Raw genomic sequence first — 26,400 nt, 5'->3', positions numbered from 1 at the left:
TGAGCATATTAGGTAGCTTCGCACTGGTCTTGTTATTGAATCGGCCCTCTCGAAACGTAAACAGTCAGGGTCGCTTGAACAATTTCCCATTGGAATGCGTAATATTGCGTAATGTGCTGGACTGAGTACTCACGTACTGCGGCCCTTTCGAGGCCATTGTGGCAAGTATCTGTCTGTATCTGGGAAATCGCATGGCCCAGTAGTTCTAGGAATTACAAAACTGGTTTCTACGGGACCTGGAGTGTAATTGTAAGTTTACGGTACTTATTCGATGAATACTTTGCTTTCTCATTGTGATTAAATATATTTTCTTTCTCACAGAGAAATTTCAAATACCTAACTATAAGCCCTTGCATTAATTTTGAAATATTTTAATGCAAAAAGTTTATTTATTAAAAACGGAATGCTCAAATTTAATGAATTACCATCACTTCTAAATTATTCAATAAAATGTATCAATATTATAGGTAAATCGAACAGTCTTGAATAAACAACTCTTTTTTGTTATCGCGTCAACCTTTAATTATGTCAATTAAAAATTTTTTAATATAAAAATAGATTTTTCGTTCACAAGTACCAATTTTCGATTAAAAATTTCAACATAACCAAAAATGGTTCGAGAGTTGTGAATCTTCTTTCAAATTTAGGTTTTTCAGTCAGAAATTCCATTTTGATATGAAAAATATTAAAATAATACAAAGTTGCTTAAAAATCTTAATTCTTGCATAATCATTTTTATTTCGAAAATTCAATTTTTGGTATAAAAAAACTAAAGTAATGAAAAATGGTTAAAAAACTACGAACTTCTAAAATATAATGAATTTTGCCTAAAACATAAATTTCACGTAAAACACACCAACATAGCCTTAAGTTCTTAATAAATGGTAAATGTTGTTTTAAATATAGTAATTTTTTATAAAAACTACCAATTTCTGACGAAATTAGTACTTTGAACTTGGTATTTCTAATTTTAGTATTTTGAAAATTGTAAGCTAGTTATAAGTAAGTTAGAAATTGGTATTTCAGACTTAAAACGAGAGTCAATTTTTCAAAATTGTAAGTCGATTACGAAATCTGATATGATTTTTGTTTAAAACAATGTAATTATATAAAAAAAATGTGCCCGCATTGCGGCACATTCCCGTCACGCGCTGTGCGGGCGTATCGCTTCAAACGCAAGTTTGAGTACACCTAGGCCGCAGGTCAGAGGAATTTTGCGGTTCACGCTCAAAAATAGGTTGCCTCGCGCTCGGATATTTATTTTTTGCATTTGAAATGCTTGAATAAAAACTTAACCAAAAGATCTTTTTTAGATGTTTGGTGATTCGATAGTAAGTAAAAAAATAAAACAAGGAAAGCACAAAGTAAATAACAATTAACAAGTTTATTGGATGAGAAAAAAAGTATAAATTTGGCAATGCGGGGGTGCGACACGGTTCACGGTCAAGTGCGTACTGTCTTGTCTCTCGAAGGACGTACACGTAACAGGGTGAAGCGTCCCTGATAGAAGAACAACATTTGGGCCTGATAGCTGTCGCCCCTTTCGGCCGGTAACCAAGAGCTACATTTTATAATTATGCCAAAGTTGAGAGAAGCATGCAAATACGCTTTGTTAATGTGTGGCTTGACGCTACAAGATGACAGTATTTATTTGGGCCTTCATACTCTAAGCTGTCTACTTAATTAAATATAGTCAAAGATTAAGTTTCTCAAAGCTCATGAAGTGATTCTTAACGAAATTGTAGATCTTTCTTGGGATAACAATTTTGGTCAATTCAACTTTTTTCGTGTCCTACATAGTTTGACAAGAAATGCAATTTTTGATTTTTCATTATTTTTAATGCAATCAAAATTTTAATTTTCGATTTTCCAAGAAAATATAAAAATTTGGTATGATAGTTTTGTAGGAATTTTAAAAGCAATGTTTTTCTTTTTTTTGACTTTTTTCCATATCGTTCCGTGCTTGGCTTAAAATTTTGAATTTCGGTTGATTTAAAAATTTTTTGAAATGCTTTAATTCTGAGAAGTTTCTTTTTATAGGAAAAAGGCATTATGATGTATTGTTTGTCTATTTTAATACTATAAATATCTGTAGAAAGAATTTTCATATTTAGAAAAAAAGTGGTCTCAACAATTTTGGCTGGTTAACAAACTGCTCCTTTCTTTTAGGACCTGAAAAAAATTGCGCTAAAGACGGATTTGATCCGTTCATTTTTTCGAGAGTTATCGTGTTCACGGGCGGACGGTCCGACGGACGGCCATAAAAACGGATCGTAAAAACTTGATTTTCGGATTCAGGGGGTCTCGAAACGTGGAGATTCGTTGAAAAACTGTGGTGTCAAATTTCGGACAATTCTAATACTTTCTCAATGATAAATGATGAGAACGTAAAAATGTTAATATAACCTGAAATTGTTCAAAAATTGCAAATCTTGATGAAACTGTAATAATCGTTGTTTTGAAATATCAATTTTCAAAGTAATAAAACTTATATTATCCAAAATTTTTGAGATATTCTTAATTTGATACAGATTATAAGGTTTTTTGCTTAAAAATACTAATGTCTCGTTTAAAATTATAAGATAAATTAAAATTATTGAAAATTGAGAATATTGATAATTCTTGTTTTATTTATCAATTCGAATGAGGTTTTCGTGGACTTGCAGTTTTTCGATTTAAGAAAAAATTATTTTTAATACAAAATACAACATTTTGAGCGAATATTTATTTTTCAGGTTCATTTGTGTATTTGTTTTTAAGGTTACATAAATAAATTTTTTTTAGACTCTTGAATAAATTTTTTAAAAGATTTTCAAACTGTTGATATATCAAGACAAATTTCAACCTAAAAGTTTATCTTCAACAAAATAGTAATAAAAAATGTAACAGTTGATTTTTCAATACAAAAATGTTATTATTTTAAATCAGAAACAGTTACATTTAATTAAAAAAGTCAAATTTTCTACAGTATAGTTAAATCCTCACCCAGAAAAGGTTACTTTTCACCCAGTTGTATTTTTAACCAAAAAACATTTTAAAATTTTAAAAGCAGACGAATTTACAATGCAATAGGTGATATTTCAGTGTATTTGTACTATCTCTATATTTTAATTTTCTGGATTCATTTCCTTTAAGGCTACACAAATAAGATTTTTTTAGAATTCACGAGAAGATATAAAATGATTTTTGAAAATATAAAATCTTTGAATTTCTAAGTATCTTTTAAACTCACTTGGACTATTTCTAAAATTGCGTTAAAATATTCCGAATTCGTTGTTCACAACTTTGTAAAAATCTGGCTGAAATTTTAAGAAAATTGCTTAATATCCCGCGTGAAAAAAGTATGCATGGCTCAAGCATGGCAAGCCCCTTGGAAATATCTGGCTAAAGCATGGGTCACGGCTGAATGGCAGCATGGCGCAAGTCTTGCTCCTGTCCGTTTCCCATGCTTAGGACGCGCTAATCACAAATAAGTGTCTGACAAAATGAACTTGCATTAAATATGAAAATATTAGATTTGCCAATAGCAGACACGTCTCTGAATGGTAAGTTCACTACCTGGATGCACTGAGTCGCACACCAGGTAGTTTAGCACGTATTCTACGCGAACTTTTTTTAGATTTATATTTTTTGAATGATTTAAACAATTCCAAATAGTGAGTCGACGACCCGGGTGCACCAGGTCACACCTCAGGTAGCTTAGTACGTATTCCAAGAGAACTTTTTCAAATTTTAGATTGTTCTCACAGCCAAAATTACTAGAAATTTTGAGTTGACCATCCGGGTGCACCAGGTCGAGCACCAGGTAGTTATTTACGTATTCTACGAGAACTTTTTATAAATTTATATTTTTTGAATGATTAAAACAATTATAAATGGTGAGTCGACGACCCGGGTGCACCAGGTCACACCTCAGGTAGCTTAGTACGTATTCCACGAGAACTTTTTCAAATTTTAGATTGTTCCAACAGCCAAGATTACTAGAAATTGTGAGTCGACCATGCAGGTGCACCGGGTCGAGCACCAAGTAGTTAATTACGTATTTTACGAGACCTTTTTTTAAATTTATATTTTTTGAATTATTAAAACAATTCCAAATAGTGAGCCGTAGAGCCGGGTGCACCAGGTCGCGCTTAGCACGTATTTAACGAGAACACTTTCAAAATTTAGATTTTTCCAACAGCCAAAATTACTAAAAATTGTGAGTCGACGATACGGGTACATTATATCGAGCACCATGTAGTATAGAACGTATTCTAGGAGAAATTAAAAAATTTAAAGTTTGTGAATAATGAAAACAAATTCAAATGGTTAATCGATGACCCGGGTACACCAGGTTGCGCCCCAGGTCGACTCTAATTTTTATTACTTTTTGCTGTTGGAATAATCTAAATTTTAAAAAAGTTCTCGCAGAATACGTGCTAAACTACCTGAGGTGTGATCTGGTTCACCCGGGTCACCGATTCACCATATGGAATTGTTTTTATTATTCACAAAATTTAAATTTAAAATAGTTCTCGTATAATGCGTATTATACTACCTGACGCTCTATCTGGTGCACCCAGATCGTCGACTTGAAATTTTGAGTAATTTTAGCTGTTGAAACAATCTAAATTTAGAAAAAGGTCTCGCGGAATACATACTAAGCTACCTAAGGTGCGACCTGGTGCATCCGGGTCGTGAAATCACCGTCTGGAATTGTTTTCATCATTGACAAAATTTAAATTTTTAAAAAGTTTTCGTCGAAAACGTTTTAAACTACCTTATGTTCGACCTGGAGCAGGCTAATTTTTTCTTACTCTTACATGTTCTTAAGAATATTCATGTGTTTAGCGTGTCCTAAGCATGGGAAACGGACAGGAGCAAGGCTTGCGCCATGTTGCCATTCAGCCGTGAACCATGCTTCTGCCAGATATTTCCAAGTGTCTTGCCATGCTTGAGCCATGCAAACTTTTTTCACGCGGGTGTCCACTTATAATATGATTTATGTTAAATTCTGAGAGATAACGATTATAACATATATATCAAAGATAGCGATTGACAAAACTCAAGCAGAAACGAAATATGCATTTTCCTTCCTTACCGACTGTAGAAAATAGTAGCATTTCTGCATGGACATAGGAAACACGAGACTAGGCATACCATTCTAACTTGGGCGAGCGGGGTTGAATCCACGGGAGCAGGGAGAATTCCATGATTCGGGATAGCCGCCATCTTACGATGCGTTATTTGATTATGGGCACGAGAATTTTCGCCGACAAACTGTGCATGAAAATATAAACATGAGGGCGCTGCCATGTTTTTCGCGGGACATCAAAAGGTGGCGAACCTCCCCCTCATTGCATCACCCCCGCAATGGCATGCCTAGTCCCTTGTTTCCTATGTCCATGCATTTCTGCAATAGATATTTCAATGCGCAACAATATGCCGGCCTTAGCATTATAGCTGCCTAGAATGCACAGGTCAACTCTGCCACATAAGAGAGATATTACATTTCAGGGACCATGTGCTTCTGCTAGAGAACAGCTTTTTTAATATAGAAAATGAATCTTCATTTCAGTTAGGTTGATATGAAAAATATATTTTATGTTCAAAATGTGCTTTCAAATTTGCGTAAGTTTAAGAGATATTCAGGAATTTTGAAACGATTAGAAAATAATTAAAATCTTTAAAGATTTTTTAAAGAATTTTTTAAGGTTTCATGAAAATGAAAAATATTCTTTTAGGTTTCTACGAATAATTAATATAATATTTTATTTTGCAAAATTGATTAAAAAAAATTCCAATACATTTTAAACTATGTTTAAAATGATCAATAAAGAATCTGAAGATTTTAAGTAATCTTTTGCATTTTGCCGAATTTAAAAGAAAATCAGAAAATTTAAATATTTTTTAATGATTAGAAGGTTTAGAACGTCCGAGAAGATTAGAAACAGAACTTTTTCCAGATTGGTAGGAAAATTTGTAATGACTTTTTATTATAAACAAAAACGTACTTTATGAGAATATTAAAAAAAAGATTTTAAACATGTGAAAGGATTTCCTAAAATTTAAAAGAAGACTGTAGAAGATTTTAAAGCAAAATTTTTCAATTTGGAAAGATTATAATAAATAGATCAAAATCGAGTAAATGCAAGAAATATTAAGAAAAACTGAAGAGATTCAAATCGCATTTTAAACTTAAAATCGGTTAGAAAATTAGATTTTTAAAGAATTCAAACATAAACTTTAGGAACTTTACAGGCATTTAGAAAGATTTCAAGGAGGTAAAACTATTTTTCTTATAATTCCTGGGAAAAATTTAAAAGATTATTAGTCATTTTTTCACATCTTGAATTAAGGAACATAATTCTTATTAAACCTTTTTGTGCAATTTTGTTACACAATTTTTTAAATTATATGTTGCTTTAAAAATATACTTTCAAATTTGAGAAAGTTTAAGAGATATTAAGAAATTTTAAAAGGATCCAAATAAGATTAAATCCTTAAAGATTTTTCAAGAATTTCGTAAGTTTTTAAGAAAATGAAAAATATTATTTTAGGTACCTAGAAATAATTAAAATCATTTTTTATTTTGAAAAATTAATTTTAGCAGATTATTTTAAAGCATTTCAAAACATTCAAAAATACGTCAAAAATTGTCAAAGTATTGGAAAAATTTTAAAGGCAATGTTTTTTTAATTTTGCAAAATAAAAAAGAAGGAAAAATTTGAATAATTTTTAAAGATTAGAAGACCTGACAAGATTAGAAAAAAGAATTATTTTCCTGATTATCGTGTGAACATTTTAAATAATTTTTTATTTTGTAAAATTTTCTTTAAAAGAACATTAAAGAAGATTTTTAAACACATCAAACAATTTCCCAAAATTTCGAAAAAGAGTGTAAAAGGTTTTAAAATCAACATTTTTTAATTCGATAACATTACAAATTTTTTAAAAGTGCAAATAATCGAATAAATTCAATAAATATTGAGTAGAATTGATGAGATTAAAAAAGAATTTAAAGTTCAGAGGAGTTTTAGAAGCGTAGGATAAACCGATTTAAACAACTGAAAAGCCTAAGAATTCTTGTAGAAGAATAAGAAAGATGCGCCTGGAAATTGTGTACAATTATCAGTCTTTAAAACTAAAATTCAAATTATTTTTTTAAAATTACTTTTAGCACATTTCTTCTCAAGCTGAATCCCCGATTTCAACCGCAAGAGGTTCAATTATGTTTAATCAGAATAAGTAATTACGTAAATTTTGAAAATTCAAAAAAGGTAATTTGGAATAAGATCAATGAGGTTTAAAAAAAAGTTTATTTTAATTACACATAAAATTTGTTGAATTATTTATAAAAATATGGAAACATTAAAAATTGTAGTATTTAACTACACTTAACATTTCAGACTTTCATATTAAATTTTCATAAGAAATAATAGATACGTATGTAAAATGAAAAAATAATAATAAAAGTTGATAAATAAAGGACTTTCAGATAATGAAAGATAATGAAAGAAGCTCCTTGGGAAAAAATGTAAATAATTTTTGGGAATGATTTCTAACAGAAAATTGAAAAAAGATTACAAAACATTTTTTATTATTTCCTAAAATGTTTAAAAAGTACGTAAAATATTTTGAAGAAAAATGTTGTAATTTTTCCATATTAATTAACTTTAGAAAAATTAAGGGACATAATTCTTTCAAATTTGAGTAAGTTTTAGAGATATTCAAAAATTTTGAAACGATTCGAAAATAATGAAAACTTGCAAAGATTTTTAAAGGAATAATTAACATAATTTTTTATTTCCAACAATTAATTTAAAAAGATTATTTTTAAACATTTCAAAACATTGCAAAAGATTTTAAATATTCTCAAAACATCTAAAAAACTTTAAAGGTATTTTTTTTTAATTTTGCAGAATTAAAAAAAAAACAGGAAAATTTTGAATAATTTTTAAAGATTAGAGATTGAAAGGTCTGGCAAGATTAGAAAAACAGAATTATTTTTCTAATAATCGTGTGAAAGTTTTTAATGATTTTTTATTTCAAAAAATGTAAGTACTTTAAAAAAACTCAAGCAGATTTTTAAACACATCAAACGATTTCCTAAAATTTAAAAGAAGAGTGTAGAAGATTTTAAAGCAAAATGCTTCAATTTGATAAGATTGAAAAGTACAAAAGAAGCAAATCATCAAGTGAATTCAGGAGGTATTTTGTTGACTTGATGAGATTCAAATAATTTAAACTTTCAAAGTGTTTCAAAAACGTAAAAATGTAATTTGAAATTGATTGTAAATAGTTATAAAATAAATGCAAAAAAATTTATTTCATGAAGAAATATCTCATGATTATAAAAAGAGAAAAAAATTGTTAAGGTAAGTGTTTGTAGAATTTTAATAACTAATGAACATATTTTTATATTATTTTTCCTTGATTCTGGCCGAGGGTCAAACATGGTACAAAAAACCGTCGTGAAATTACAAATGAAAAATGTACTCTCTATACATTAATTTTTTTAAATCAAAAATAATAATACTTTTATAAATATTGCCAAAATTTCTTTGAATATGATACACATTGATTTTTATTGAAAAACTTCCTGTAAATAGTCGGTGTTTTTTAAATTAGGAACTTTAAAAGAATCTCAAAAGGTTTCAGGAGAATAAACATAGTTTCTTAAAATGCTTGGGAAAATTTAGAAGATCATAAGGAAATTTTTTTCTACATTTTGAATGATTTGTTTAAGTTTTTGATAAAAACTGGAGAGTTACCAATATCTTGAAGAATTCAAAACATTTTAAATAGATAAGAAATTTTGAAAATATTTTTTAAAATCCTATAAAATAAAAATAAAATGTTTTTAAATCTCCTAGGATCTTTTCTGGCACATCTGATACATTCGAAAATCTTTTTTTTAATTTTCTTAAGAATCTTATAATAATTATTTACATTCAAATTTATAAACAAACTGACAATACTTATTTTATTGTATATGAAATCTTTACTAAATCTTAGTGCCTTAAAATACTTATCTCAGAATTACAAAATATAGCTTTTACAATTTTATTTTAATTTTAAAATAATTGTAATTTGAAATTGATTGTAAATAGTTATAAAATAAATGCAACAAAATTTATTTCATGAAGAAATATCTCATGATTATAAAAAGAGAAAAAAAATTGTTAAGGTAAGTGTTTGTAGAATTTTAATAACTAATGAACATATTTTTATATTATTTTTCCTTGATTCTGGCCGAGGGTCAAACATGATACAAAAAACCGTCGTGAAATTACAAATGAAAAATGTACTCTCTATACATTAATTTTTTTTAATTAAAAATAATAATACTTTTATAAATATTGCCAAAATTTCTTTGTATATGATACAAATTGATTTTTGTTGAAAAACTTCCTGTAAATAGTTGGTGTTTTTTAAATTTTACGATATTTGTGTACCATGTTTGACCTTAGGGAATAGATTTCAGGAATAAAATTATAAAAATATCTCCATTAGTTAGTAAAATACTATGAAGAATCGCCTTTCAAATTATAGTTGAAATTGAAGAAATAGGTATTTCTCTTATCGTTTTTCAGCATATGATTTTTCACTAAACGTAAAGCAAATTAAAATACACTTGAAAAATAAAAAGAAGAAATTTCAGAGATCCATGCAGTTTTCTGTTCAGAAAATCACACACATTTTTTAATGAAATTCCTTTCCACACCACATTCAAAGGAAAATTTAACAACATTGTTGTCAAATGATCAGTGTTTTGGATGAGGTCAAGTTAATAACTTTTTGGCTTTTTCTCTTAAAATCCTCAAAATTGTGATTATAGCCTAAAATAGCATGAAAAGAGATGTATTAAAAAAGAACCTAGAGGACTTTAAAATTTTTTTATTGGATTTAAAAAAAAATAGAAAAATTCGAGTCTTTTCAAAAGATGTTTAGGACATTTAGAAGTTTGTAAGATATCAACGAATAATTGAAAAATTATGAGAAATGTTTTCAAGTTTTTAAATATTTCTAATACGTTTAAACCAAAATAAATTCCAAAAAAATATTTTTAACTTAATACATTTTTCTGAAAATTTTAAAAAAGCATTCAAGATGTCAAAAACTTGACTTATATAATCTTCTACAATTTTCACAGGAATTTTAATAAAAATAATTTTATCTCCTTGAAATCTTTCTGAATTTCCTTAAAGCTTCTGAAGTTTATTTTTTCGAAATTTTTGATAATCTACATTTCTAGAAAATTTGAGTTTAAAATTAGATTTCAATCTCTTCCATTCTTCTAAATATTTCTTGAATTTACTGGATTATTTCCGTTTTTAAAATCTTTTAATCTTATCAAATTGAAAAATTTTACTTTAAAATCTTCTATACTCTTCTTTTAAATCTTAGGATATCATTTGATGTGTTTCAAAATCTTTTGGAATTTTTTTGTAAAGTACATTTTTGTAAATTAAAAGTATTAAAAATTTTCAAATGATTATCAGAAAAATAATTCTTTCTTCTAATGTTTTCAGACCTACTAATCTTCTAATTTTTAGGAATTATTGAAAATTTTCCTGATTTTTTGTTGCAAGTTTTAATTATTTTTTAGTCGTTTAGAAATTTCTGAATATCTCGTAAACTTACTAGAATTTGAAAGCAAATTTTACAAACCAACATAAACATAACAAAAAATGGTGCAACAAAATTGCGCAAGAAGGCTTAATAAGAATTAAATTCCTTATTTTTTCTAAAATTATATAATCTGGAAAAATTACGAAATAATTTGTAAAAAATTGTGATATTTTTAAATGCTGAAAAATTGTTGGTTGTAAATTGATTTTTTAAACTGATAATGGAACAGTTTTTAGTTGAAAATTTATCTATTTGTTAAGAAAAATTTTCGTTGTTTTAAAACTGATTTTGAAAATTTTGAAATTCTGTTTTCGATAGAAAGTTATTGGTTTGAAAATGAAAATATTTGTTTGCAAATTTGATTTTTTGCTTGGGAATTTAAATATTTTGTTGAAACGTTGATTTTTTGGGTTTGATCATTATTTTTCAACTGAAAATTTATCTATTCAATTTTTCGTTGAAACATTATAATTTTAGTTGAAAATTAATTTCTTTCGTTGAAAATTCAATTTTTTGTCTGAAAATTTAACTAGTCCATTTTTGATCTAATACTTATTTTTTTAGTTTAAAGTTCGTTTCTATAGACGAAAATTGAACAATTTTGTTGACAATTTTTTTTCTCGAAAAATTTTCTTTTTAGTTATAAATTTATCTTCTGTTGGCGAATTATTTTTATTCACAAATTAATTTGTTTTAGATAAAAATTCATTTCTTTTGTTGATAAAATCGCATTTTTATTTATTTGGGTTTAAAAATTAATTTTTTCAACTGCAAACTTCAGTATAACCTACAATGCTTAAGATAAAAATGTATTTTTAAAAGTAATTTCTTAGGTTGAAAATTTAACTATTTTGTCGAAATTTGTCTTTCATTTGTTAAAAATCCATTATTACACCATTAAGCCATTTCCCTTTCGGGGTAGACGTGACTCACTCGGCAGGGGAAAGGAGTAGTGTGTGGAAGGGATAGAGATTTTTTAGATTGATCCAGAATTCTCGTGCTATTTAAGTAAATAACACGTTCGTTCCGCAACACTGCTCCGACCCAGGTTGCTGATCAATCTCTCTAGCAATCACCCCAAGCGAAGAACCTCACGAAGTCGTTATGTAAGGTTCCCCACTTGGGTCCGTTAATAGCCAAGGTCTTTGTTTTAGGCGTCGTTTACTCTACTGACACTCTTTTTATTAACTATTTGCCGCCATACTTTCCTGTCCTGGCATACTACTCTAGCTTCTTACATGTCCATGCATTTTTGCATGCAGGCTCGCGTGTTTCTATGACTTCTTATGTCTCTTCTAAGTAGGGTCTCATTCACACATTCTAACCATTCTTTCCGCGGTCTACCTCTGGGCACGTTGCCATTTACTTTACCTTGATACACTTGTTTCGTTAGTCGTTCATTTGGCATTCTCTCAACATGTCCGAACCGTCTTAACCGATTTCTTTCCCATGTGTCTGCTAGCGTCTCTTCTGCACCACATTCTTTTAGAATTATCTCGTTACTTATTTTGTCCATTAGGGATTTCCCGCTTATTATGCGCATGAACCTCATGTCAATTGCGTTAATTTTACTCTTATCTTTTTCTTGATAATTTTCTTAAACACTTGTCCATGAATAATATAAATAACCATGAAGACATAACGCATCCTTGTCTAACTCCTTGAATAATATCGAAACAGTGTATATTGTTTTTATAGCTTGTAGGATCCATCCATTGACTCCATACTCTTTCAGAACTTACCAAAGTTTACTTCTATCTACCTTGTCAAAAGCTTTTTCTAGGTCCACAAATGCACAGAAAACTTTTTTTCCTACTCTCAAACTTTTTTCTGTTATTTGCATTAAGGTAACTATTTGATCCGTACATGACCTTCCTGGCACAAACCCACTTTGGACTTCCCAAATCTTTGTTTCTGTTATTTTCATTACCCTACAAATAAGTATTTTTGAATATATTTTATTTGCAGTGCTTAATAAGCTAATCCCTCTGTAATTATTGCACTCGCTTTTATCTCCGTTTCTCTTGTATATTAGTACGATAATCGCTTCTTTCCAATCGTCTGGGACGTCTCTCATCTCGAAACATAAATTTATCAATTCGCAAACTCTATGTGGTATGTACTCGCCACCGTGTTTAAGCATTTCAGCGTTTATACCGTCTACCCCAGCAGCTTTACTGTTTTTCAAGTTCTTAATTATATCCCTAACCTCAGTGACACAGACTTTTTCAATTGAGTTTTCCAGCGCATCGTGTTCAACATCGCAGTTATGGTGTCCTATAGCTTCATCTCCGAATTGTTTCCTAAAATTGTCTCTGAAAGCCTCTAGTATTCCATCTGCATCATATACCATTTCCCCCCTACTATTTCTCATGTTGACAATTTCTGTACTTTTGTTTCCTTTCATTTTTTTATAAAGTAGTTTCCTCCTTCCTTCAAAGTCGTTTTGTACTTTTATCTCTTCTTCTGCTCTAATTGTATATATACTTTCTTTAACTAATCGTTTAAGTATCCTGTTTTCGCGTCTATAATCATTTCTACGTCTACTTATTTCCTCATTGCTAAGACCTGCGATGTTCAAAGTTCTCTTGTACGCTTCTCTTTTTGCTTTTTGGGCAGCCTGAATTTCATCATTCCACCACGCATCACCAGACATTCTTCCTACAACTACGGTACCACACACTTCGATCGTGCATCTAACAAGGATATCTCATAACATTGTCTAGGCGCCCTCTAAATCTTTGTTTTTTATACGGTCCTCCCATGTTGCCCTATCTATGCTTTCGATTATCTTATTTTGGAAATCTATTCGCACATCCGGTTTCTGTAGGTTCTCAATTTTGATTCGCGTTTGTTTTGCTTTCTTGGGTCTCTTTTTTCTCCAACCCCGACCTAATTTAATTTTTGAGATCAGAAGGTAATGGTCAGTATTGCATTCAGGACCCCTTATGATCCTTGTATCTTTGACTAACTCTCTAAGTCTTTCATCCGCAACAACAAAGTCAATTATACTGCGGCTATTTCCTTTAGACCAGGTGTATATGTGGATCATTTTATGCCTAAACCAAGTATTTGTAATAAACAGACCCCTTTCTAAGCATAGACCAACTAATTTATCTCCGTTATAGTCTGTTCTTGGATCCCCAAAATTACCTAATACTCTTTCTGTATCCTGATTTTGGATGCCCACCCAACCGTTCATGTCTCCTAGTAGAATTATTCTTTCCCCATGTTCGCAGAGGTTTATTGTATCATTTAAAGTGTCCCAGAAGGCGTCTTTCACTTCTCTAGGATCACTATTAACCAGCGCGTAGCATGCTATAATAAATAGTCTTCTGATTCCTACTTTCATTCTAGCCCACAGCAGTCTGGGAGACACGAAGCCATGGTCTCCGAGATGCTGCTTTGCTCTTTCATTCAAAATGAGACCTACTCCTTGTTTACCATATGATTCACAGTCTACTCCTGACCATATTTCCAATCTGCCTTTCAACACGCCGTTTTTTATGTCTTTAGTTTCGCATCCCTTTTTCTTTGTTTCGGGCACGCATAAAATATCTAGTTTCTTCACGTCCATAGTTTCACGAAATTTTTTACCTTGAGATCATTTACTCCCCTAGCATTCCAAACACCCAGTGACCATTCGTCGCCTGAAACATGACCTTTAGATTTTCCGTGTGCATGCCTTTTGTCATTAAAAGTTCCAGTCCTTTCCGAGGCTATTTTGTAGTTTGTATTATTCATTGTTTCGATTATACGCCCAACTAACACCTTTATGCAACAAGTTTATTTTCTGAGTCGAAATCATGTCAAAGTTAAGTATTAAATCGTCATATGGTGGAGATTGTAGTTCTAACGTCAGTCCCACCAAAAACTTCAGATAATAAGGGAGGGTTGGGAGAGGGGGGGGAAGTAGAACTGGAAGCGAGAGATGGTCTTGGGTTTGTGTTTTTGTTTTCATGCTGAGAAGGTCACCAGCCTTCAGCAGCGTTGTGATATATGGAAGTTAGTATCTGGCCGTCTTCTCAGTCCGTCACCAAAGACTTATATATATACATACATACATACACATATATAAATCCTTTCTTGTGTGTTTATTTTAGGCCTATATCTTTGAATTTACAATAAAAACCGATCCCCCCCCCCCCACCCGGTTCAAAATCACGGCGTTAGTTTTAATTGTTTACTACAAATATGACTTAGACATGCAGCACTAAATTTGAAACATTTTAGACCCAGAAGTCTTGTCTCGTATATCTATTTACAGAAAGTCAATTATATTTGCATCTTCGCAATAAACCTAATGGTTTTAAGGTAATTCGGGATTTCAAAACCTGAATAAATTTGAGGAGCAGCTAGTTCGTCATTCGTGAGGTCGGGAGAGCTAGGGTTCCTGCTCGTGCATGTTCGGCTTTACACGAGGCTGGGCTTCGCAGCATTTAACAGAGCCGACTCTCCGACACGCTAGGTTTGAATGTATCGCTCGCTGATGGGAGAGTGGTGGGGGCCGAAAAATCCCACGTTCTGGAGACACTGATTCACATCATGAATTCTTCGCACTTTAGTCTTTGGCATATCTAGTTAGCATAAAAGCCATAACGCCGTCAGTCACAGAATAAAATAGTCCAGCCTTATACACATTAAGAAAACATAATGAAATTTAAAAATGTAAAATAAAATAAGGCTAATAAGAAAACTGACACATCAATCAGGTTTGATATAATTTTTTCAATAGTTTCAAAATTTTCTTGTACAAACTTAATTGAAATTCCGACTGAAATATCTTACTCTAAAACTAATTTTCTTGCTCTTTTGCGACGAGAAATGAATTTATTTTTGTAGCAATCAATTACCTCATTTCTATTCCTTATTTTATCTTTTGAAATAATTTTGACAAAAGAACCATCATAAGAAAATCGTCATTTTTCGTTAAATAAATAATAACTTAAAAATTATTAGAAAAATGTTGAAATAAAAAAAATGAGTTTTTAGAATACATTTGATTTTTCTCGTAACATTATTGATAATGAATTTAATAATTACATAGACCCAACATTCCGTCATTGGTTTTTATCACACTTTTTATGTTTTCAGATTCTATTTCTTATGGATTGCACGCTATCGGCATATAAATAATTACTTCTAACCACAGAAGCTTCAATCAGTTTTGCAGTCTCATAGTAGTTTGATATTAAGGTAATCTGAAAAATTTATTAAAAACCTTTCGTTGCTAAAATTATAAAAATATCTTTTCTTATACAATTTCTGATAAAAAAAATAGTAAGTTATAAAGCAAAATAGATTTAGCGGAGTTTAAATTTTCAACGAAAGATTCTTTTAATAAAAAACCAATCAAAAACTTGTCGAATTTTTAATAATGTTTATTACTTAATTTCATTTTTCATTTCACTTTTTAATTTATTTAAGCTGAACTGTCAGAGACCAATTACTAAGCTATAACGTGTAATAGGTGTACACAATTTGTCATTTGTTAGTATAATCTATAACTTATCACAAATGAATAGTAGTATATTATTAGGATTCTTTTTGTGAGAAAAATTCCCGTATTGAAATAAAAAAAAGTGTTAAGAAATATTTCAAAGAGATCAGTCTCTTGCTGCGTATTCGTGCAATGTATTTTGACATTTGCACGCGTAGTATATACGGACGATTTATTTACCAAAGACGAAGATACCACAGTGTTAAATAGTGATCTTACAGTATTAGTATTTTTACACGATTTAGCGACTATGATAAAATAAGAAAATACTTTATATCTATAAAAAATAATTTCAAATACGTGGGAAGAAATTACTGTTTTTATATTATAAAGAGAAAATTACGCAAATCAAGGTCTGGGGAATTTTAAAATGTAAACCAAATTTATTGCGGATGAGAAAAGTATCCCTCCCTAAATACTGATGAAATGTTTAAAAAAGTTTAAGATCTATTATGCTGACGAATTTATGTTAATATTTTTTTCTGTTTTTCAAACTCCGTTGATACAAAATTTAAAAATCAATTTTTAATAACTATCCATTTGTTATTGTTCAGTCACTGTTTTCTATTTCAATTTTAAATTTGTGTGTATTTCCCTAATTACCGAAAAGTTAAGCATTTTAAGCATTTTAATTTTATGAAACAAAAGCATTTGGAGATTAACTAAAATATTTTTTTATGATTATGGGATACCCAAGGGAGTATGAAAATATTAGACTAGCCGTGTGGAAAAATGTCCTAACATTCTGGTGACAGGTCTGGCCTAGGTCTGGATTCATCTAGACTCTTTAGGCTGGAAAATCGATCTGGCCCAGGTCTAGCCTTATCTGCACCATCTAGTCTGAAAAGTCTGATCTGTCCCAAGACTGGAGCTGATCAGCGAGCTAAGAACCGAAAAAGGTTCTGAATTCGATCAGTCAATGTTTTTGGGATATTTCAAATAAGTTACAGGTTGTTTCAAATGACAGGAAATAATAAATTCACACTATTAAAACGAGAGATTATTCCCTTAACACCTTGACAGATTGCCTGGCTCAGTTTTGGCGCTGCGCAATGGATGGGGCGAAATAAAAAAAACGATATTCAAAATAACCTGTAGATCACAATTCTTCCTTGAATTTCAATTTTTTTTAATTCAGCATTGAATTCTCAAGAATTCTGTCGAGGCCTATTTTTGAAGTTTTGTTTACTTAAATTTTTATAGAGCTGCAAATCGCGAAAAAAATGTTGATTAAAATTTTTTTTTAATTGTCTGTAAATATTTTTCGTACTGGCATCAGACCTCTGGTTTGATGGAAAAGGGTCGGCGGAAGAAAAAAAATGGTTAATATGTCAAGTTATTTATTATAAAGAAATATTTGCAACAAGTAGCCAATATGGTGGATTATGTTTTTGTGAAGTATATTTATGCTTCGAAATCGCTTGTTTAGACCAATGAGATTCATTGTGATTATGAGATGTAGTATCCGATATAATTTGTTCAATGTATTAAAAATTATTATAAACAAATGCATGATTTGAACAGTTTTAGGTAGAAACAAACCGAATTCCCCTCCAATTGTCTTTGAAATACATTGCCTGTGAGAGACATTGATGTATTTTTGTCATTTTATATAATTTGTTGAATTTATCAACAAACATTAGAGGAGAGAACCCAAATATGAGATACCAACTCTGTTTGGCGTGATTGTCGGAATTCTGTGTGCTGAATTTAAAAGTAATATAGGTCATTTTAAAGGAAATTTAGTTTGTCATAAGAAGCTCAAATAAAAAATTGTATTGAAAATTTTTTTATGCTCAAAATACAAAAAATGCAAAAAAGTGCTTTTTTCAAACTCGTCAAATTATTCTCATAATATGAGATACCCCAGGAAATAGCTAATAAAATGCAAAATAAAGTATTATTTTCAATGAAAAACTTCATTCTATGTTTCCGAAGTATAAATTTCCTGCTATTTAGATATATTTAGTTTTTGCAGTACTCCCAAAAACTGTTGTAACCAATTTTGCCCGCGCAGCCACAGTCTTATAAAAACCACAGGTATCTCATATTATGAGAACCACACCGTGCAACTATGCATTTACTTTACCTGACCTATATAATGAAAAACTTCAACACTATGGATATTTTTCTACTTAGTTATTCAATCCCCATCACTTCAGATAAACTTTACTGCTAAATACATATTTAATGAATAATAAATAGTGTTTAAAGAATTCTCTTCCAAGAACTCGATAATCAGCGATCTCATAAAAAGTTCGCCTATAATCTTTAGAAGCCCAATAAAAAATGGACTATACCACGAAATTACTCTTTCTTCAAGTGATAAAACCAACAGAGTGGGTCTCTTATGTTAACTGATACTCGGCTTTCTCATATTATGAGAATATCTGATATTCGAGTACTCTCCTCTATAAATAAATGCTTGTTATCTTTGTGGCCAACTGGTCGCTATGTGAAGAATATCTTACATGGTGGTTACAAGGCGCTTAATTGAAATGAAAAAATTTTGCGAGAAGAATAAATTGAAAGCAAGGAAGACCTTACTCTGAACTGGAATGTACAGATCATGGACATGTTGATTTATATTTATACTAGTCGTTGATGATTTAACTAATTATATCAGGTAACGACAATTAATCAATAAGCATCGCAGGCAATGAGACTTGAAGACAGTCATAAGAAAATTGAGTCCGTTTCTGCCTAAAAACTGTTTAATCATGCATTTGTTTTTAATAATTATCCATCATACAATTATCCATCATACTGGCTATTTGTTGCGAATATTTTTTTGTAACAAATAGCTCGACATATCAACAATTTTTGTTTTCTTCCACTGACCCTTTTGCATTAAACCTGAGGCAAGTAAACGCCGTATTACCTGTCGTGCCCATAAAAGTAAGACGAAGACCTATGTCTCGACTCAGTTTTGAGACGCAGCCAGACATCGATGTTTTGGAAACGAACTCAAGGCATAACCCAGTCGAACTCAAGTGGAAGCCTTTTTACTTGGGAGAGAGGGGTTGATTTTAGCCGTTAAGAATTGGAGTCAAAAAATCGGAGTGGGTATTTTCGAGGAGCCCAAAAGTCAAAGACTCCATTGACGCTGGAAAATTCTAAAAAAGATAATTTTTTGACAAAGTAATATCTACGTAGTAGAGTGAGGTTGATTTTAGACCTCTCTCTACTACCTAGATAGATCTTTGTTATCACATAATCTTTTCGCGAATTTTCCAGTGTTAATAGAGTCTTCGAGCTTTGAGCTACTTAAAAATACCCACTCCGATTGTTGGGCGCTAACCCTTAACGTCTAAAACCAACCCTTCCCTACTACGTAGATATGACTGTCAAAAAATACTATTTTTGAGAATTTTCTAGTGTTACTGGATTTTTTGACTTTTGGCTCCTCGAAAATACCCACTACGATTTTTGGGTTCCAACCCTAACTTATAAAATCAATTCTTCTCTACCACTTATATATGACTTTTTAAACAAATCATCTTTTTGAAAATTTTCCACTGTTAATAGAGTCTCCGATTTTTCGGCTACTTAAAAATACCCACTTCGGTTTTTGGGCCCCAACCCTTCACGTCTAAATTCAACCCCTCTCTACTACGTGCATATGACTTTTTCAAAAAATAATTTTTTTGAGAATTTTCTAATGTCACTGGAGTCTCTGATTTTGAAGCTCCTCGAAAACACACACTCCGATTTTTGGGCTCCAGCCCTTAATGTATACTTATGTATACTAATGGGTTGGTGTTTTAGTACCCAGGCGAGGTTTTTCTGAATTTTTGTGTGCTGTATTAGAGAACCCAAAACAAGCCCGAATTTGAGTTTTCGCCTAGGGGCTTGTTTTATTTTCAATAAGGGTTGTTGTTGGAAATTGATTGTTTGTGCGTTCAAGAGCCAAAAAAAGAAAAAAAATTATGACGTGTTTGATTTTCTTCTTCATTTAATTTTTATATAGTGGAGATGATGGCTTCCTTAATGTCAGCACCTCCACTCGAAATTTGAATATTAATAAAAAGTAGTAGTTCAGCCTAAAAATCGGCAATACAGCCCAAAAAGAGCTTATGAAAAGCCTAAAATTCTGATACAAAGAAATTTGGAAATTTCGATTGTGGAGGTGGTAGCTTCATAGATCTCATTTTTTCTATTTGACGTTCCTGGTGCTTATCAATAACAGGAAAATGGTTGACATCGGCTAAGTTGCATAGAGTAACGTTAGTTAGAGATGATTCAATATTATACAATTAACAAAACAAATTTTTGTAAACAAATTATTTGTTGAAAAAATGTTTTATACGGTTTTCTATAATTATACGTTTTTTCAAGTTATATTGCAAAAAACTTAAGTGAAAACAATATTATATTAGGAAAATTCTCATGAGATTATAAGTCTTTATATTATAAACAAATTGAATGAACAAATGCAGTAATCAGGCATTTGTCGACAGAAAAATTCATTTTTTTCAATGCCAGTATTTTCAGTTGGGAACTTCATGAGAGTTTCAGCTACATTTTTACTAAGTTGACACATTTTATGATTTCTTTAAACAAATTTAATGAAAAAATGCATTAAACAGGTATTTTTCTACAGAACTTTTGTTTTCTATATCAACTTTTCTTATTGGGAAGTTCATGATCAGTTCAGTAAAATTCCTAATTTTTTGTTCAATTTTATAATATTTGCAAACAAGTTTAATAAACAAATGCAATAATATCATATACAATATTATATTAAACAAATTTTCTCTTAATGTTATAATTGTTTATATTATAAACCAATTTATAGATCAAATGCAGTAATCAGGCATTTTTCGAGAGAAAATTCGTTTTTTTCGATGTCGACTTTTTTAATTGGGAACTTTATGATAACTCCACCAAATTAATATTTTTTTAATCAATTTTATGACTTTTTTAACAAATGCATTATTGGGGCATCTGTCGACGGAAATTTTTTTTTTCGATGTCAGACTTTTGATTAGGACCTTCATAATAAATTCAGCAACATTCATAATGAGTTAATAGATTTTATGATTTTTTCATACAAATTTAACAAACAAGTGCAACATTCGGGCATCCATGAAAGGAAAAATTCTTTTTTTGTGGATATAAATCTTTTTGATTGAGAACTTCATGAAGACTCAAGGTCGAATAGAATGACCTTTTTCTTCAACGTTCGTCTATGATATACTATTTTTGGATCAGTGGAAATCAACATTTTGCGCAAAAGATCGGTATTAGTAACTCCTCTGCTACATTTTCGAGTATTAAATTCTCGGATATGTTTAAAGATTATATCATTCGCTTCGATATCGCAGGTTCCTCTGTCTACAGTGCTTGCTCATACATAAGTAGCCTACCTAGGGTGGTCCAAAAATGCATTACAAATTTTTTTTCATGCTAGAGGGCAACGAACCCCCATTTTATTCCAAAACCGAAAAAAGAAATTCCCTCATTTTTTTAGGGTTTGAAAAAATGTCACTGGAAAGTATGGGGGCCTGCAGAGAATTGTCCAACGAAGAATTTCATCTCTCAGACATATGGGTTTAACACCCCAAACACACCCTTACGAGTACCTGAAAACTACCCTTAAAACCAAAAATGTCAACTTGTCATGAAATCAACCTTTTGAACACTGTATTCTCATATTTTTTTACTTAAAATTATTAATATTGATCTAGAGGATATATTTATTATCATTGGTTAATTAATTTACAATTATTTAAACAAATTTCTTTTGTTTAAATAATTGAAAATGAATCACCTAATGTTAATAAATATTCCACTAGACCAATAGTAATAATTTTTAAGAAAAAAAAAACAAAATTTCGAAAAAAAATTAAAAAAGAGTCATATTTCTTTAAATAATGCAACATTAATTAAACAATGTTAACAAATATTCTACTAGACTAATAATAATAATTTTAAGAGGGAAACATGAATTTTCAAGAATAAAATTATTTAAACAAATTCCATTTGTTTACATAATTAAAAATTAGCACACACACACAGTCTAGTGGCCCCAGGAATTTCATTTTTCCAAATTGTTATTGGTTCTGCACATTCTGAACAGTTTTTACAGTCGCGTTTGAAACAGGTTGTATGCATGCGCAATGGTACCATTGCCATCATGAATGTACCTACATCCGATTATTCTTATTGACTCAATTTCTGATTTTGCCGACTCTGGCCAGATGCGCGATCATTGTGTGATCACACAATTTTTGTGAATCAACTCTAACACCAGTCTCCGCTATTTCCATGCTACCTTCAGCAGGAATACATTCTTTCTTAGCGTCTTCAAGATTCACATATAGAGGAAAAATGTCTGCATTTCGTAACCTTTTGTTTTTTCTTTTTTTCTTCCGCCTCAGCACAAAATGCTCAAAAAGGCATTTTCAATTTCAATGAGGGAGTAACTGTCCACAAGTGAGAGTGTTTTTCGTCTTTTGGTTGATTTTGAAACGCTCTCAAAATCATCGGAAGATTTTCTACCTGTTTTTGCATGATCAAATGTTATTACGAAGTCTGAAGATAACCATATTTCGTTAGATTTATCGCACTTTTCTGTATTATAAAATAAATTATTTCATTTTTTCAAAATTTGGCATAAAGTATCGCAACCGTTTTCTATGCACCACATTTAGGTGCTTACTGTCCAAAGAATTTGTCGAGCAAATGTGATTCACTAAAATATGTAGGTCTTTATTGGAATTGTTTATTAGAAAATAACTTAAAACTCTATTCGTAACATTTAAAGCTTCCATCTTTAAAATTTATACAACTTCATAAGGACAAAAATGTAAGTTTTTTTGCGAATTTTTAATTCCGTAAAAGGCAAAAAAAAATTAAATGCTTCAACATACGTGCAATAAATTTCTTATAAAGGAATCTGATATTTACGTATGACTGATTTCTGAACAGTATTAACGTATTAGTTTGGTATCAAATGTTGTTAAAATAGAGACGAATTCAATTTAACAATTGTCTTTGACGATGATACTTTCTGTTTTATTTTAGAGTACCGCAAAATTCAAATGATTTCTGCCTGACACGAATGTCAAAGATGCAAGAAAAATTGAGAAACAGTAGCATATCATTGTTATAATCATTTGTTTTGCCATAGCCACAGCATAGCAAAAAAGACAGATGCCCGAATAATGCATTTTTTTGTTAAATTTGTTTGAAAAAATCATTAAATTTATCAACTCATAATGAATGTTGCTGAATTTATAATAAAAGTCCCAATTAAAAGTCTAACATCACAACAACAAAAATTTTTCCGACGATAGATTCCCCAATAATGCATTTGTTTAAAAAAATAACAAAATTGATCAAAAAATCGTGAGTTTTGCTGAAGTTTTCATGAAGTTCCTAATTTAAAAAATTGCAATAGAAAAAAAACTAATTTTTCTGCCGACAAATGCCTGATTAATGAATATTTTTATTACATTTGTTAAAAAAAATCATAAAATGGATACAAAATTTATGAATTTTTCTAAAGTTATCATGAACTTCCTAATTAAAAAAGTTAACATAAAAAAACGTTTTTTTCTGTGGACTAATGCCTGATTAATGCAGTTGTTCATTAAATTTGTTTAAAGAAATCGTAAACTTTATTAAAAAATATTTTGTTTATGAATTGTTTTTTGTTTATTGTCTAATATTGGAACATTTATAACTAATGTTATAGATGACGAGCATCGGGAACATCAAATAGAAAAATGGAAATTTTTTCGTCATATTTTTTTTATTTATAACCAAATTGAAATCCAAATTTAAAAATCAGGCTCGGCAGCTCTCTTAGAAATCTTATTAGCTATTTTAAAAATTTTTTGTTCAAATCAATCAATATGTGTCGGCTGTAAGGTATTTTGCTCCAAAAAAGTCATTTTTCCGCACTATGCGGGAATTCGAACCAACATCTATACCTGAATCTATCGCCTGAACGAGAGTGAACTTATCCGGGCATAAACTTAAACGAGGCTTTCAGTGTAAAATCATTTTTAAATAAATAATTTTATCGAATATAAATTGTTGGGTTTCGTATCATAAGCATCAACATTTTCTTTAAACATGTTTTTATACACATTTTTTGTGGACAATTTTTTTTAACCATTTTTCTCTAAGCAATTTTTATCCAAACAATTTTTTTTCAGACAATTTTGGTTCAAACCTTTTTCTTCAAAATTTTTGTTTCAACATTTTTTTAAACAATGTTTTTGTCGCTTCTTTTACAAATTTCTCTTCGTGTAACTTATTGATTGTTAGATGCTGAAGACTAGTTTATAAATATTATAAATAACATCAAATATAATTTTAAAGAAAAAATTGATTTTTCATAGTCTTAATTTCTTATTTTATATTATTTTAGACACCCTAATAGTTTTATGAAAATAGTGAAAAATATTTGCTGATATTGATACTTAGAAATTTGTATGGTTTAGATTGCAGGCTAGTCCCTGTCCTGAGCCAGACTAGACTAGACTGCCAAGATCATAAGAAAAAAATTTTAATAGTGCTATTTTCCTATTTTGTATAATTTTAGACACCCTGATAGTTTTTCGAAACGGGTAAACAAAATTTTGCTGATTGAAGCTCAGAAAAAGGTGTATGATATGGATTGCTGACTAGTACCAGATCAGGGCCAGACTAGACTGTCAAGACAATAAGGAAAAGAAACTATTAATAGTATTAATTTCTTATTTTGCATTAGTTTAGACACCCTGGCCGCTTTTCGAAATGGGTGAAAAAATGTGGCTGATTGAAACTTATACATTTTTATGTTATATAATGCTGACCAGTACCAGATCTAGGCCAGTCTGGACTGGCAAGACAATAAGAAAAAAAAGTTGATTTTAAATAGTTCTAATTTCGTACTTTGTATACCTTTGGATACTCTGACAGTTTTTACAAAGGGTTACAAAAATTAGACTGATTGACACTTATTCATTTCCATGGTATGTATTGCGGAAGAGGCCCAGATCTGAGCCTGACTAGACTGTGAAGACAATTTGAAAAATCGGTTTTTAATGGTGTTAATTTCTTATTTTTTATGATTTTAGACACCCTAACTAGACTGTCATGACTAGACGTTCTAGACGTCGCCAGATTTGGTTCAGATCTGAAATCAGACAGCCAGAACTTTATCCACTAGGGATTCTGGCCTGGCTAAGGTTTGGTGCTGATCTTCTAGCCAAGAGCAAACAAAATTTAAGTTGGATCAGTACATTTTGTTTTGACATTTGAAAAAGTTACAGGGTGTCTGCAATTAAATTTTTTAACTAAACATGCTTATAGTGGAAAATGATTTTATTCCAAGTCATTAAAAAATTAACGTTTTTTTTCAAAGCAATTGCATTTATTGTTCGACCTTTGGCATGCAGGCATCTTGACAGATTATGTCACAACTTGAAGTACGGGTTAGGAGTTGACTCTGACCAGTCTGAAACACTGCTAGTTTTTGTCGATCAAGTGTCACAACCCGTGTAGAAATGGCCAAGTTACTTCTAGTTTCCACGCTTGGACCAGGCCAGGGGCCCCAAGCCTGGTTCTAGCTTGTATTTCTTAGTGGCTCGAGGTCCAGCGTGACCAGACAGAAGTGCTCCTAATTGTTTTATCCTTTCGCACTACACATTCGTAGCGTCGACAATAGGAGGGCTTACATTTGGCGCACTTATTTAAAATAAATGAATGTGAAGATCAATTGTTTACAACAAATAATAACTGTAAAGGGCATTGAAATATTAAACATTATTTTCAATTGATATTTGTAGTAAAATAGGTAATTTTTTTTATTCAATTTAAAATTTATTATTTATTTTCAAGAAGTGTATCGAAATCATTATATTTTAACTTTTACTCTATGTGCCAGACGTGACCAATCTGGTTAAATACATTTTCGTGATTAGTTTAAATTGCTCGTCGATATTTTATATATGCAAAAAGAGGGACGTGAATGCATTTAGATTTAATACAATTTTCATAAAAGAAAAACAAACGTTCCTGAAAAATTAATGGGGCGGAATCGATCATAAGCTGGAGTCGAGCCAGGACCAGGCATAGCGTTCGAGCCTGGCGATCAAGCCAGGACGCGACCAGATTCAGCGTACCAAAAATTTTCGAAATCACATTTTTTGAGATTTATAAATTCTATGTACAGTTGTTCATAGTACTCAGAAACTCAAACAATTTATCTCCATAACTTTTTTCTATAAAAAGAAAATTATCAGAGTTAGAGCATTTTCATAATCCAAAACAACAAACTAAAATGA

The sequence above is a fragment of the Belonocnema kinseyi genome, chromosome 10 (genome assembly GCF_010883055.1).
Source record: "Belonocnema kinseyi isolate 2016_QV_RU_SX_M_011 chromosome 10, B_treatae_v1, whole genome shotgun sequence".
Lineage (NCBI taxonomy): Eukaryota > Metazoa > Arthropoda > Insecta > Hymenoptera > Cynipidae > Belonocnema > Belonocnema kinseyi.
The sequence above is the reverse complement of the archived record's forward strand: the minus strand, read 5'-3'. Positions refer to the sequence as shown.